The sequence below is a fragment of the Lissotriton vulgaris genome, chromosome 11 (assembly GCF_964263255.1).
Source record: "Lissotriton vulgaris chromosome 11, aLisVul1.2, whole genome shotgun sequence".
Taxonomy (NCBI): Eukaryota; Metazoa; Chordata; class Amphibia; order Caudata; family Salamandridae; genus Lissotriton; species Lissotriton vulgaris.
The window spans coordinates 795,962,286-795,974,797 of NC_141699.1; the positions used below are offsets into that span (position 1 = coordinate 795,962,286).

Below are 12,512 nucleotides of genomic sequence, written 5' to 3' on the forward strand. Positions count from 1 at the left end.
GGGTAGGTAGCAGCACGCCAAGCAGGGCGGACACCACTCAGCTGCTTGGTAATCATTTTTATTTGGCACGAGCATAAGTAGTAATGAAATCTATTGTCTTTGAAATAATGACAGCGTCATGGATGGCTGTAAATACCAGTGCGCCTCACTCTCCTGAAGCTTGCCAATGCTGTCTGCTGCTTGCTTACTCTTAATTTATTTAATTCAATAATAACTTTCTTTCGGCCGCTAGGGACATAAAAGCGCATAATTAAAAATCACAGCAACAATAAAATACATAATTTATGATATTTATGCAGCTGAGAAGATATGTGTTGGGGGCCCAAAGTAGCGTTAGTGTGCGGTGACAACACTGGTACCACAGCCAGCAGCGTCAGGTAAGTCAGCAGAGCCTGGGAATGACAGTAAACGTTCTCGCTACTTCTGTGCTGGTGCCAGGGATCCCACGGGTCGGGTCCAACGTGGACAGATTCTCACTGACTCTCATGCTACTGCGGGAGGAGGGTCCCATAGGCACTGGCAAGATGTTTTTCATTATTTCCATTTCTTGCCTGCCTGCCGGCAGGGCACCCAGGAATTACTGCTACTGCTGCCCAGCTCTGGCTGAGCCAAATTACAGGAAGACCGACACCTGTCTTAGAAATCCTGACCTCGACACAGAAGTGCAGGTTAGTGCCCTTTCCTTTCTGGTGCTTTACAGCAGTTTTAAGATCTTCTTAGAGTTCATCGGTGCTGATATATGTTTCACTCATCTTCATTGCTTTATTTTGCTCTCCAGAATGTGCCACTCATAGTAATTGAAATTTTACTCATAATTACACTGAAATTATGAAAATGTTGCACATGGCAATCTGAAACCTGGGCAGCTGTGCCAATATTCCCGCACGTGCAACGGATTAACCAGGTGTGGATTCACACTGATTGAAACAGCAGGCAGGGGCTCTGGGCAGGGGCACAGCCTGCCCCCCCTTGGCCCCTGCAGTGGTAGGGGGAAACATCCAATTTCGCCTCAGCACTGCCCTCCTGAGCCCACTACCCATCTCTGCGTGTTTGACATAAACCACTGCCCCAGGCACTATACACCATGTTCTCAAAGCAAGTGTTAAGTGCAGTGAAAACGGGTATGGTATTCAGTAAGGAAGGGAGACTGACATGTGGGCAAGGACTCAGTATTTCCAGGTCCTCATGTTATTGCCATTTCGAAGGTAATAACTTGTAATGGCTGTTATTTGGTGTGAGGACGCCAGCTGCAATTGGAGAGTGTGTGTCCTTAGTATGTCCGACCCAAACAACTGACTACTCATACTGAAGCCCATTGTGCTCTAGTTTCTCATGAGGAATCCAGACACTACTCAGTGTCAGTAGGGAGCTAGCTCATGCAGAAGAAGAGTTTTCCTAGACAGTATTAATGGAAATAATTTTCATTGGAGGAGTCAATGGAGAATTACACAATAACTTCTATGTGAAAGCGTACAGAGTTCTGATCCAGTCATTAGAAACCATTAGCTCAAAAACCTCCTTCCAAGTGTGATCTCCTTCAAATCTCTGCAACTTCTTCCACTAAGAAAAGTACTTTAATACACACAGAAAACGCAATACTACACAAGACTGGCACTAGATACGAAAGCTTCAATAGGTAAGGCAACTGTGCTCTGTGGTGGGTGGCTCGAAAGCGCAATTTTCCCTCTCCAACTTTTTCCAGGTATGAAGTTTTGTCTGGGCAAATATCAAACACATGTGCAGATCACCCCTTTTACTACTTTGTACCCTCAGTTCATTTAGAAGTTCCTTTATGCTATTTGTTAAATGTAAATGTAAATGTAAATGTAAATGTACAGGAATTTATATAGCGCAAATCACCGAGCGGTTTCTAAGCGCTTGCTTAGGGAACCCATCCTGGTATTCCCCTGTGAGATAACCCCGGCAGGGTATCCGCAAGGTGAAAGCCAGGCATCCCGCCGCGAGGGGCCGTTGTGGAGATTAAGCAAGCTATTGCCCAGAGTCGCAGAGTGTGAACCCGTGAATCGAGTAGGCACCGGAGCGAGAATTGTCAAGTCCATGGACATTTTCAGACTCAAGACCCCGCCGAGCCGGGAATTGAACCCTGGTCCCGGGCTGACCTCTACTTCCAGGTCTGCCTCCTCTAACCAGTGAGCCACACTTCTCCACAACCAAAGTGGATTCTGTCAAATCCTTTTGCAAGGCTGTTGCGGAACTGCAGCACATTCCCGGATCAATCCCAGTTCTGGAAGGAGACATTCCAACTGAAGGTATTACAGCATTAATACCTGCTTCACTAATGAAAGCTATGTCTCTTTGTTCAGTCACTTTTCTGTGCCACTCTAATGACGTGTGTATACACCAGCAACCTGACTGGCCACAAGAAGAAACCCAATAAGAACTCTATGACGGGGACATAACTCCCCAGAAGCATTCACTCAAGTGCAATCTACAAAGCTATGTCAATGAAGGGGAACCAAGTCCTAAATTGCAAAGGAAAATTATTCAGAGGTTGTGGCCACTGGAGAAAACGTTGGTGTCAGGAAAGTGCAGAAAAGATCTGACCAACCAGGGCATTGGATGCACAACGGGCATCGAGTCAGATGATGACGAGATGCGTAGTTTCGAATCTTACGTTACCAAGCAGCAAGGTAGAAAGGCAAGGATGCCAGTAAATGTGGCATCTGCCAGGCAGGCATTATCACAGTCAAAGTGTAACACTTAAAACATCCTTTGTTCTGGGTCATGGGACTCTGCTATGATATGGTTATTTACTTGAAAGTAATCAGGAGCGTATCAATGAACAATGTCACAGGTGTAATGGCCAAAAGGTGTGAGGGGCCCAGGCATGTATTTTACCATATCAGGAGTGACTCCTGCCGAGCAGCTTATGATAATGAAAAGAATGTATTGTGGGAAAAGAACAGATTTGTGCCTCTGTACACTGAAGTAAGAACCAGGTGTCTGATAGCATGCATGAAATAAAGAAAATCGTGAATCCATCATCGTTAGTTCCATGGTATCCAAACTCAATAGAACATATTTTGTGCAACAATTTATAGACTGCTGCAGTCTTGAAATGTCTTATGTGAACAGAATGCCACCAATAGGAGTTCCACTCTTAAAAGCTAAACAACATACACAAGAACTAAACTTGGCGACAGCGGCTCAAGGTGGCGAGTTGTGAGCAGCAACGCATGCCAGGTCTCAATTGAATTAACATTGGGCCAATTTAGCGATGGTTAAGCCTGTGTTTGACCTGCATTCGCAACTGTGAACTTGGTTTGATAATGTACAGGACACGGTCTCAGCCATAACTACATTCACCCAGTTGATGGCAATAACGGTCAGTGTAATTTAAACACGCAGATCGAAGGCCTCCATGATTCTGAACGTTTTAGATACACACACAGGCTTGTTTTCAGAATATATTATGCTGGGAAATGGAATAGCTTCATGCCCCAAAAACTCAGTACCTGATGTAAGATTTACACTGAAGTGTGGTGGGATCTTAATGAACTTAGAGTAAGCGACAACCACCATTTTAAAGCTTTCTCTCTGCCCAAGATGCACAAGTACTCACTCACATGTGCTGTCAAAGTGAAAGTGATCGTCATCGCGGGGTGTAAGGGTGCCCGCGAGCGGTGCACTTAATGAGCCATGACGAGAGAGGAAAGACAGATGGTGCCTCTCCTCGTGCCTGTGCATGTAAACACACGCTGGAGGCCACACAGATATCTGTGGACGGCTTTTTAAAGCCCACTCACTAAATGTCTCACCAGAGCAGCGCATGCGCTGGCTCAGACGAGATCTAAAAACCAGCTTACAAGATAGTTACAGTCTAACACTAAGGGTAGGAAGACATAAGTGCACACGGTGCAGGGGTCATTCCCGTCACAAGCAGAACCTCTACCATAATTATGTCATGACATTTAGTTACAATGCTTCCCCACTGGTATTTTGGTTGATAAGACAATGGCATCACATTTCTGAACGACACTATGTCTATCTCAACAAGGCTTGCAGACAGGGTACCGTATCACAATAAATTTCAGTTCTGAAACATTTCATCATCAGCTGTCAATAAACCACATCCCATGAAAACTCCAGGAAACAGAGGGCAAAACGACTAAAACAGACACCGAACTAGCCACCACCCATAAGTGATGGGCTAACTATCCTGAGCAGTCATGGCTCCACCAACTCCTCGCACAATATTCACAGAATGCTCCCAAAAAGTATTTTCCACAGAGAACTGTATACAATTCCAACACAACACAGACACTGTGCATACTAAACTCTGACATGAAGTGCTTCACATAAATGGAGCAGGCATAGCCTCTGTTCTCAAACTGACAGAATCTTCCCTAAAACAGACATATCATTTTTCTTCCAAACAAAGATGGAATCTCCCTCAAAACAGATTTGAAATCTCCTTTTCAATAATTTCTTAGGTTGGTCACAGAGCGGGAGCAACATTTGCCTGACCGTTGCACCTGTTTTGCAAGCCGGCCTACCCTGACAGTTCTGAAATAAAAAAGGCTGGACTGCTTCAACAGGCACAGAAGTTGTTAGAAAAATAACACTCTTCTAGTATTTTTTAAAGGCCTTGCATTGTGCTATGTGTTGTTGGTCCATTCCACAAGGCTTACATATTTCCTGGTCACTGCATTGATGCATCAACTGCCCCTCCCCCTCAACTACTCTCCTCTCTCCAATGCTTGATCTCTCCTCCTTCCCTGAGAGCCATCTTGAATTAGTCACCCCTCTCATTACATCCCTGACCTCAATTACCCTCACTACTGAGTGCATCTAGCCCCGGTATCAAGATAAAGGGCAGAATGGTTAAGGGTAGTTTCCTCGGGCAACTTCTATTGGACAGAGGTTAAGGGTGATTTCCTTTGGCAACTTCACTCTAAAGTGTGGTTACTGCCAGCTGTTGCCTTGGACCAGAACCCCTACCTTTCGCCTCTCTTTTTCTTCTTTGAATGCCAACTCGCACATGGGTGAATTCCATATAAAGCTCCTCCCTGGCTTAACAGTGCCTCCAAAGAGTAGAGCATATAGATGCTTCAGGAAGGACTCCATATAATACTCCCTGATGGCTTGACAGTGCCTCCAATGGCATGTTACCATGGGCTTGGCTCATTCATACTCCTTAATGAACTGCATGTATGACTCCATCAGAGGTTTATCAGTGCCTTCAACACAACATTGGGTCTTTTGACAGGCCTTGATCAACCTCATATAACCTAATGGAACCTACTGATGCAAATTAGAAGCGGTTTCCACATATGAGCCCCAATAACAGCAAATAACTCAATGGATCTCTAGAGGCACTCTTCACAACACCTCATGCTTATGCACAACGAATTCAATGCAGTGTGCTTCCACCAGGTCATCAAAATTCATGCATTTGGTTGACATATGATCTGTAGGAGGATCTGCATTATTAAAGCACAGCATTGCTGACTAATAAACATGGCCCTTCATAGACAAAAGTAAGGCTTCAAACAGAATTCTGGAATCTTTCAAATAGTAATGTTTTTCTTGGGTGGCAACAAACAATTCTAACATGCATTTCAATTTATAATACCGTGGTTGGGCCTGAACTCAGAATAATAAAATACATCTTTTAGTAAAGTTTATGTTAATATTCTGTGTTTGCTAATACCGCTTTTAGAAAGTAGGTATTTGCTTGCCTAACCATTTGAGCCTGCCTCTGCTGGGTTGTGTATTGCTTGTCTGGGTTTGTGAATGACAGGGCTAGGGGATTCCAGGAGACAGGCTGGGGCAATCCAGTGGTGAATAGAGAGAGTTGCATCTAGATGGGAGGGAGGAGTTGCACCTAGGACCTGAATAGGGCCGGGCCTTCCCTCTACAATGCTGGCTCCACCTCCTGTGGCTTGTCTGATATCTCTGCCCTGCACTGTGAAAGGAAAGGAGGAATCCATGTCAACAGAGTGCTCCAGAGCTGAATCTTCCCTCCCCTGTGCTGGCTCCGCCTCCTATGGGGTGGCTGATGACTCTGCCCTGCATATTGAAAGGAAGAAAAGAGTCAGGTAAACAAAGTGCTCAGTAACTGGTTTGGACTAGACAGAGGCCTCTCTGCCTTCAGAGAACAAAGGATTTCGGGGTATAAATATTGGGACCCTGCTCCCACGAAATTAGATCACTTCTGAAACAAGAAACCTTTCTGCCAAGGAAGCTGCAGGAGTTGTACTGCCCCTCTGCCAGTGTGCTGTTTGCTGATTTGGCCTGCAGTGGTTGCTTCATTGCCAAGGGAAAGGAGAAGGAACTTTGTAAGGACTTTCATCTACAGAATATTCTCCAAGGGCTTGAACTGTGCTTGCCTCCTGCTGAAGTCTCAGGGACAAAAGACTTCACCTCCAGCTCCCTCCTGAATTTCCTTGCTAGGAATTCTAACTCCAGTGACTTGCGTGCCACTGGTAGCCGGAAGCGCGACGCATCGAGAAGAAGCGTGTCGCAGCCGCAGCTGAAATCATCGCAACGCCAGAGAAGCGTGCCTTCGTTGCATCTCCCTGGAAGCGTGTGTTCATCGAAGCTGCCTGTTGTCGCATCACCGGAGAAGCATGACGCCATCGAGAGAGTCGCCATCGCATCACAGGAGAAGAGTGTCGCAGGGCCTGTCGCAGCTCCAGAGTAGAGTTGTCGCAAGGTTGCCAGGGCGTCATCGCATTGCAGCATCAAGGGCGCCATCTTCTCGCATCGCAACCGGATCATCGCATCGCATCAAGGCGCCATCTTGCACACCGAAATGGGCCCGCAAGCTGAGAATCGACGCATCACCTCCGCACGGGTAAGGCTCACGACGAATCCCCTACTCTGCACAAGCATTGAGGAAGGACGCAACCGTTCCCCCAGGTCACGGCACCGAAGCATCTCCCCTTTTGCGAGCCTTTTGTTCACTTTGCGTTACGCATCCAGGTACTTTGTTGAGAACTTTGTCAAATTTACCAACAACTTGAACTAAGAGACTTTAATCATCTTTTAAGTAATCTTAAGTGTAGTATTGTGGAAATCGATAAACCTCAAGTATACATAAGCGGCGTTCATTTATGTTCGCCACAGCCACTGTTGAGAGCAAAGTGAAGATTGTGAAACATTGCCAGCGCCATCTTGCTTAGCGAGGGCCTCTGCGTGCGCGTAAGCAGCAACCATTTTAGATATCGCAGCCATTTCATTCATTGCTAGTCACCTATGATTCACCCTGACCTCGCAATCATCCCCAGCACCCTGACTAAGCATGACCAAACGTACTGGGGTTGTAAAACCTTGTCCACGTGACAAAGCCTCGGAGCCACTTCCCGCCCTAAACCCATTTATTCTTTCATCCTCCGCACATGAGCAAGCTGCTGGGTCTGTGTGGGAACCTGCTGGAGGCAGTAATTCCAAGGATGTTTGACCAGCAATAAACTGACTGAAATGTATAAAAGACTGAGCAGCGGAGAAGTTGTGAGAACACCTCCCAAAGACATTCTGCGTGTCCAAGTTGATGTGTTCTCCTCTGGAGTAATAAACCTGTTCTTGCCTTCCAGGTCCAGCGCCTGCCTCTTTATTTTGGTAACTATTATTGAAGGGAATTAGAGGCGTCTTGCGCTGAGCAGCCTTGTTATTCGTTAGAGATTGGCTGCTTTTCTACAGTATTGTGGATTTTTGTCGTTTGCGGTCTTGTGTTTAAGTCTATATACAGAATACTTATTTTTATAAAACCTGTTTTGTGTCCATCTGTTGTGTTTTCACTGTATTACTGTGTATATTCACAAATGCTTAACACACTGCCTCTGAGATAAGACTATCTGCTCGTGCCAAGCTACCAAGGGGGTGAGCAGGGGTTATTAAGGAGTGTAATCCCCTTATCCTGACTTAGAAGTAAAGGTCCCTATTTAGACAAAGGTGAACACCATTGCCAACTAGAGACCCCCAGATCTAACAGAGAGGATCAGCAGAAACGGCTGAGGAATATGTGCAGGTTCTGAATAATAATGATTTCAATCTGGAATTTAGTGCTGAGTTCAGTGGTAGTTCAGTAAATTTTCTGGACTTGGAGGTCACCATAATTGATAAAAAAAGATGTGCACAAAACTGTACCACAAACCCACAGCGGGCAATTCTATCTTACATACCCAGAATGGGCATCCTCCTACACTTATCAACAGTATACCCTATGGGGAACTACTTCGTATAAAAAGCAATAACACTAGAAAAGTAGACTTTCAGAAATACGCAGGTGAAAGCAGTGGGAGGTTTCGTGTGAGAGGGTATAAAGAACAGACCCTGATGGGAGCTTTGAAAATTGTCAATTCTCTACCCAGAGAGAAGCTTCTAGAAACGAAAGTGAAGGACAAAGACGACAAAAGTGGTTTTCGGATGATAACCACTTTCACGCAAGATGCAGACAGATTAAGGACCATTTTCAGGAGACATTGGAGCCTTCTCAAAATGTATCCGGTTATTGGGATGGACATTCCAAAAAAGCCATTGTTGACTTTTCGAAAAGCTAAGGCCCTCCGTGATACTCTTACCAGCAGTTTCACTAAGAAAAGTGCATCTAAGACTTTTGACAGAGAAATGAAGGGCTTTTATCCCTGTGGGAAATGCAAGTCATGTGGGGGGAGCAAAAGAGTTTTGAACTATCAGGTTCCGGGTGTGAAAAAGTTGAAAAACATAGTAAAATGTGTCACCTGTAGCACCCCATACGCTGTATATTGCCTTGTATGTCCCTGCGGGCTTAAGTACATTGGAAGCACCATTGACCAGACAAAGATATGTGTTCTTGAGTACACCAGAGCAATAAATAACGGGGTTATGACTTATCCAGTGGTGCGCCACTTTAAAGCACTGCACAAGAGGGACAGAACCCTTTTAACTTTCTTTTTTTTGGATCATGTACCAGCTAACCCCAGAGGAGGTGACAGGCTTATGAGCCTCAGAAGATTAGAATCGAGGTTCATTATTGACCTTCAAACTAAGACTCCAGGGGGTCTAAATTCACATGAGGAACTGGCTGTGCATCTGGGGGAGTAACCGTGTATTCAATTGCTATGGTTGTGGTAATGTGATTTAGCTCTGAGGAAATATGAACTGTTAATAAGGTTTATTACCTTATTTGTGAATTCGAATTTAAAATTCAGCTGCATCTTTATATGGGCACTGAGTGAAGGGGGTGGGTCTAGAGCATGGGTACTCATAGTACGGCCCGCGGTGGCGGCCCGGCAAGCCTTCCTTGGCGGCCCGCGGACCTTGCAAACATCGTACCCATGTATTTTTTTTTTTTTTTAAGAGTGTCTGCTGCAGCGCGACTCTGAGAGTCTCTGCTGCTCTGTGGGGGCCGGGCGATTCTCGCATAGCCAGAGTGGAGCTGCAGGGGCCTAAGATGAGGTGAAATACAACAAAGCCTCATTAGCATGCACATGGCCTTTAATGACCTGTGAAGTACTTGGGTGCCCCTGTGTGTGCGCGTGCCTGGAAGCTGTCTCAGCCCAGGCTGACATACAGGCAGGGTGAGATGACAGAGGGAGGTAGAGAGAGGGAGGGAGGGAGGGAGAGAGGGAGGGAGACGGGGAGTGAGAGAGGGAGGGAGACGGGGAGGGGGAAGTGAGGGGGAGTGAGAGAGGGGGGAGTGAGAGAGGGGGGAGTGAGTGAGAGAAGGAGTGAGAGAGGGGGAGAGAGGGAGTGAGAGAGGGGGAGGGAGGGTGTGAGAGAGAGACAGACAGAGGGAAGGAGACAGAGAGAGACAGATAGACAGAGGGCGGGAGGGAGACAGAGGGAGGGATGGAACGAGGGAGTGAGGGAGGGGGAGGGGAAGAGGGAGCGGGAGAGGGAGGGAGAGAGGGAGAGAGCGAGGGAGGGAGAAAGGGAGTTAGAGAGGGAGCGAGGGAGAGAGAGGGAGGGAGAGAGGTAGAGAGAGAGAGAGGGAGTGAGAGTGAGAGTGAGAGAGAAGGAGGGAGTGAGAGTGAGAGAGAAGGAGGGAGGGAGTGAGAGAGAGGGAGTGAGAGAGGGAGTGAGAGAGAGAGAGAGACAGAGGGAGGGAGAGGGAGGTAGGGAGGGAGTGAGGGAGAGAGGGAGGGAGAGGGAGGGAGGAAGAGAGGAAGCGAGAGAGTGAGGGAGAGAGGGAGAGAGGGAGGGAGAGAGACTGAGGGTGAGAGGGAGCGAAACAGGGAGCGAGAGAGGGAGGGAGGGAGGGAGGGAGAGAGGGAGCGAGAGAGGGAGGGAGGGAGTGAGGGAGAGAGGGAGAGAGAGGGAGGGAGGGAGGGAGTGAGTGAGAGAGACAGACAGAGGGAGGGAGCGAGGGAGGGTGGGAGCGAGGGAGAGAGAGAGAGAGAGAGGGAGCGAGGGAGGGAGGGAGAGAGGGAGAGCGAGAGAGGGAGTGAGTGAGGGAGGGAGAGAGATGTGTGTATGCCGGGTCATGTGGCTCAGTGGACGAGGGCATCCGCTGCAGGGACCTGTGATCAATCTCATGGTCATAGTTTTTTTTTGTTGATCTAGCCCACACCCTCCCCCACTGACCCCGCCCCCACCGGTGCGGCCCTCGGACACAAACCACACTGTAAATTTGGCCCCTGAGAGAAAGTTTGTGAGTACCCATGGTCTAGAGAATATTTCTGAAAACAGGAGGTTGGACGGCAACATTAATGTGAAATTGAGAAGAGAATGGTTTTATGGGTGGAAGAAAAAAGGCCCATTCAGGGCAATATGGAATTCACATTGTGCAGGATTGATCGAATATGTATTTCATGCCCATTTGTGGGCGGAATAAGGAGTCATGGAGATTGAGAATGGACTGGGGGATACTGATAGCGTTTCAATGAATTTCGCACCGTCTTCCCTCTCTCATTTTTCTGTGTTTTTGCAGTTTCAAAAAACTTTGTTGATAACGCAGCGCCCCCAGTGTACATACGGCACTATGACCATTATTCGCCTTCTTAAGCATGTTAGTACTGTGTAGTATATATTTAAAAGTTACAGTTTGAAACGCACAACACGTTACGTGACAGATTACCGTGTTCCTAGACAGTCGTTGTCATGGATATCATGTAATCAATCAATTATATCTAGATACAAAGCAGAAAGGAAAGAAGGTCTCTGTTTAACTCCCGTGATCACGAAGTAGGTATTCGAAACCCGTAGGAACAGGAGAGATATGGTCTGAATAAATCAGCTTTATCAGCCAAGAGGAGTGCTGCGTGATTCTTCACTTTGTGGATAATATTGTGCTTGCTATTGCCCTTGTCTCGTCGCGTGCACCAGCTAAACCGAGCTCCCCCCCCCCCCCAAAAAAAACGACTATTTGCGGTTTGATACATACGCTCTTCTGAGAAAATATGCTTCACTCCCAAAGCCCCCCCCCCCCCTTTTTTTTTATCCCACTTAAAGCCCTATGAAACGCGAGGGAGGCTCCGCGTGCAGTGTTTATGCTGCAGTTAGTACAGTGTGATGAGTCTGCCATGTGATTGTCATCACATTCTGAACGGTCAGTTGAACTGTCAGTTGCCTCAGACCTACAGCATAAAACTGCAAACCATATTCCAAGCCTGCCTCATTTTTAGCACCATACGCATGGTGAACATCACACTGTAAACAAAGAAAAAAAACATGTTTTTCACATCGCTTTTAGCATCACCGTTCGCTCGAGCAAGGTTTGATTTTAAACGAGAAGTAAGCGCCGCGTATGTTTACATGACGTTATGGGGGAGGGGGCTCATTCAGGCATCTACTGTACATTCTTTTTAAACCATAAATGTCGCCTCACCTAGGAAAGCATCTGTAGCTCTGTGGTCTTCACAGGAGGCGGGATTCCCAGAATTCTTCAGAGAGGGGCTGCGAGGAGGAAGAGTGGTGACGTAGCCCCTCTTCCTGTCTGGCTAAAAAGGAATGGAATGCTGCAATCCAATCCAGTCTGTGCAGGGACGGCATCCGAATGTATTTGTTTTGAAACACTTAGAACAGACAGCCGCTTGTCGGTAACTGCCTGGTCTTGCAAGGGAGGCGTGTTAGTTTTACGCTACAGTCTCGTCGCAGCCTGTACCTGACCGCCGTCTCCCAGCGTCTGTGTGCTGTATTTCCTCGCTTGGGCTAGCTGCTGTAATACAGTAGCTCGGTGATACGTTGAAGCCACGCCGTTGCCGGGGCAACCGGGAGAAATGCTATCCAACGGAGCATGCAGTTCGGGAGGGGTTTGCTCATTGCGCCCTTTAAACCGTACAGTTGGTTATTTCTTCCGGGACTCGGTGCGCCGTCAGGGCTTCAACTCCCGGGCTCTCAGTTTTTCCCCCATCATGAAGATCCAACCACACTCTGCTGTCACCTAGAAATTTGCAGAATGCTCTGTACAGGACTGAGGTTGCATCAAGAACAAAAGTACAGAAATACACCTGGGTAAATGAAAGAGAAATAGATAAACCATGCATCATGAAATAAAATGTGTGAAACGGTAATACGGACTGCATCACCTGCTTGGATTGCGTTAAGCGTTTTTACACACATTGTTG

General features: G+C 47.0%; 1 protein-coding gene across 2 annotated transcripts in view; it reads right to left on the bottom strand.

Moving 5' to 3' along the window:
• DZIP1L (DAZ interacting zinc finger protein 1 like) overlaps window positions 1-12,099 on the bottom strand; it is a 764,020-nt gene extending 751,921 nt beyond the window's left edge. For both annotated transcript variants that reach the window (XM_086943917.1, XM_086943919.1), the window contains exon 1: window positions 11,774-12,099. The gene's annotated coding sequence lies outside the window, so the exon portion shown is untranslated. The remainder of the gene's footprint in view (window positions 1-11,773) is intronic.
• Between the last annotated feature and the right edge of the window lie 413 nt (window positions 12,100-12,512).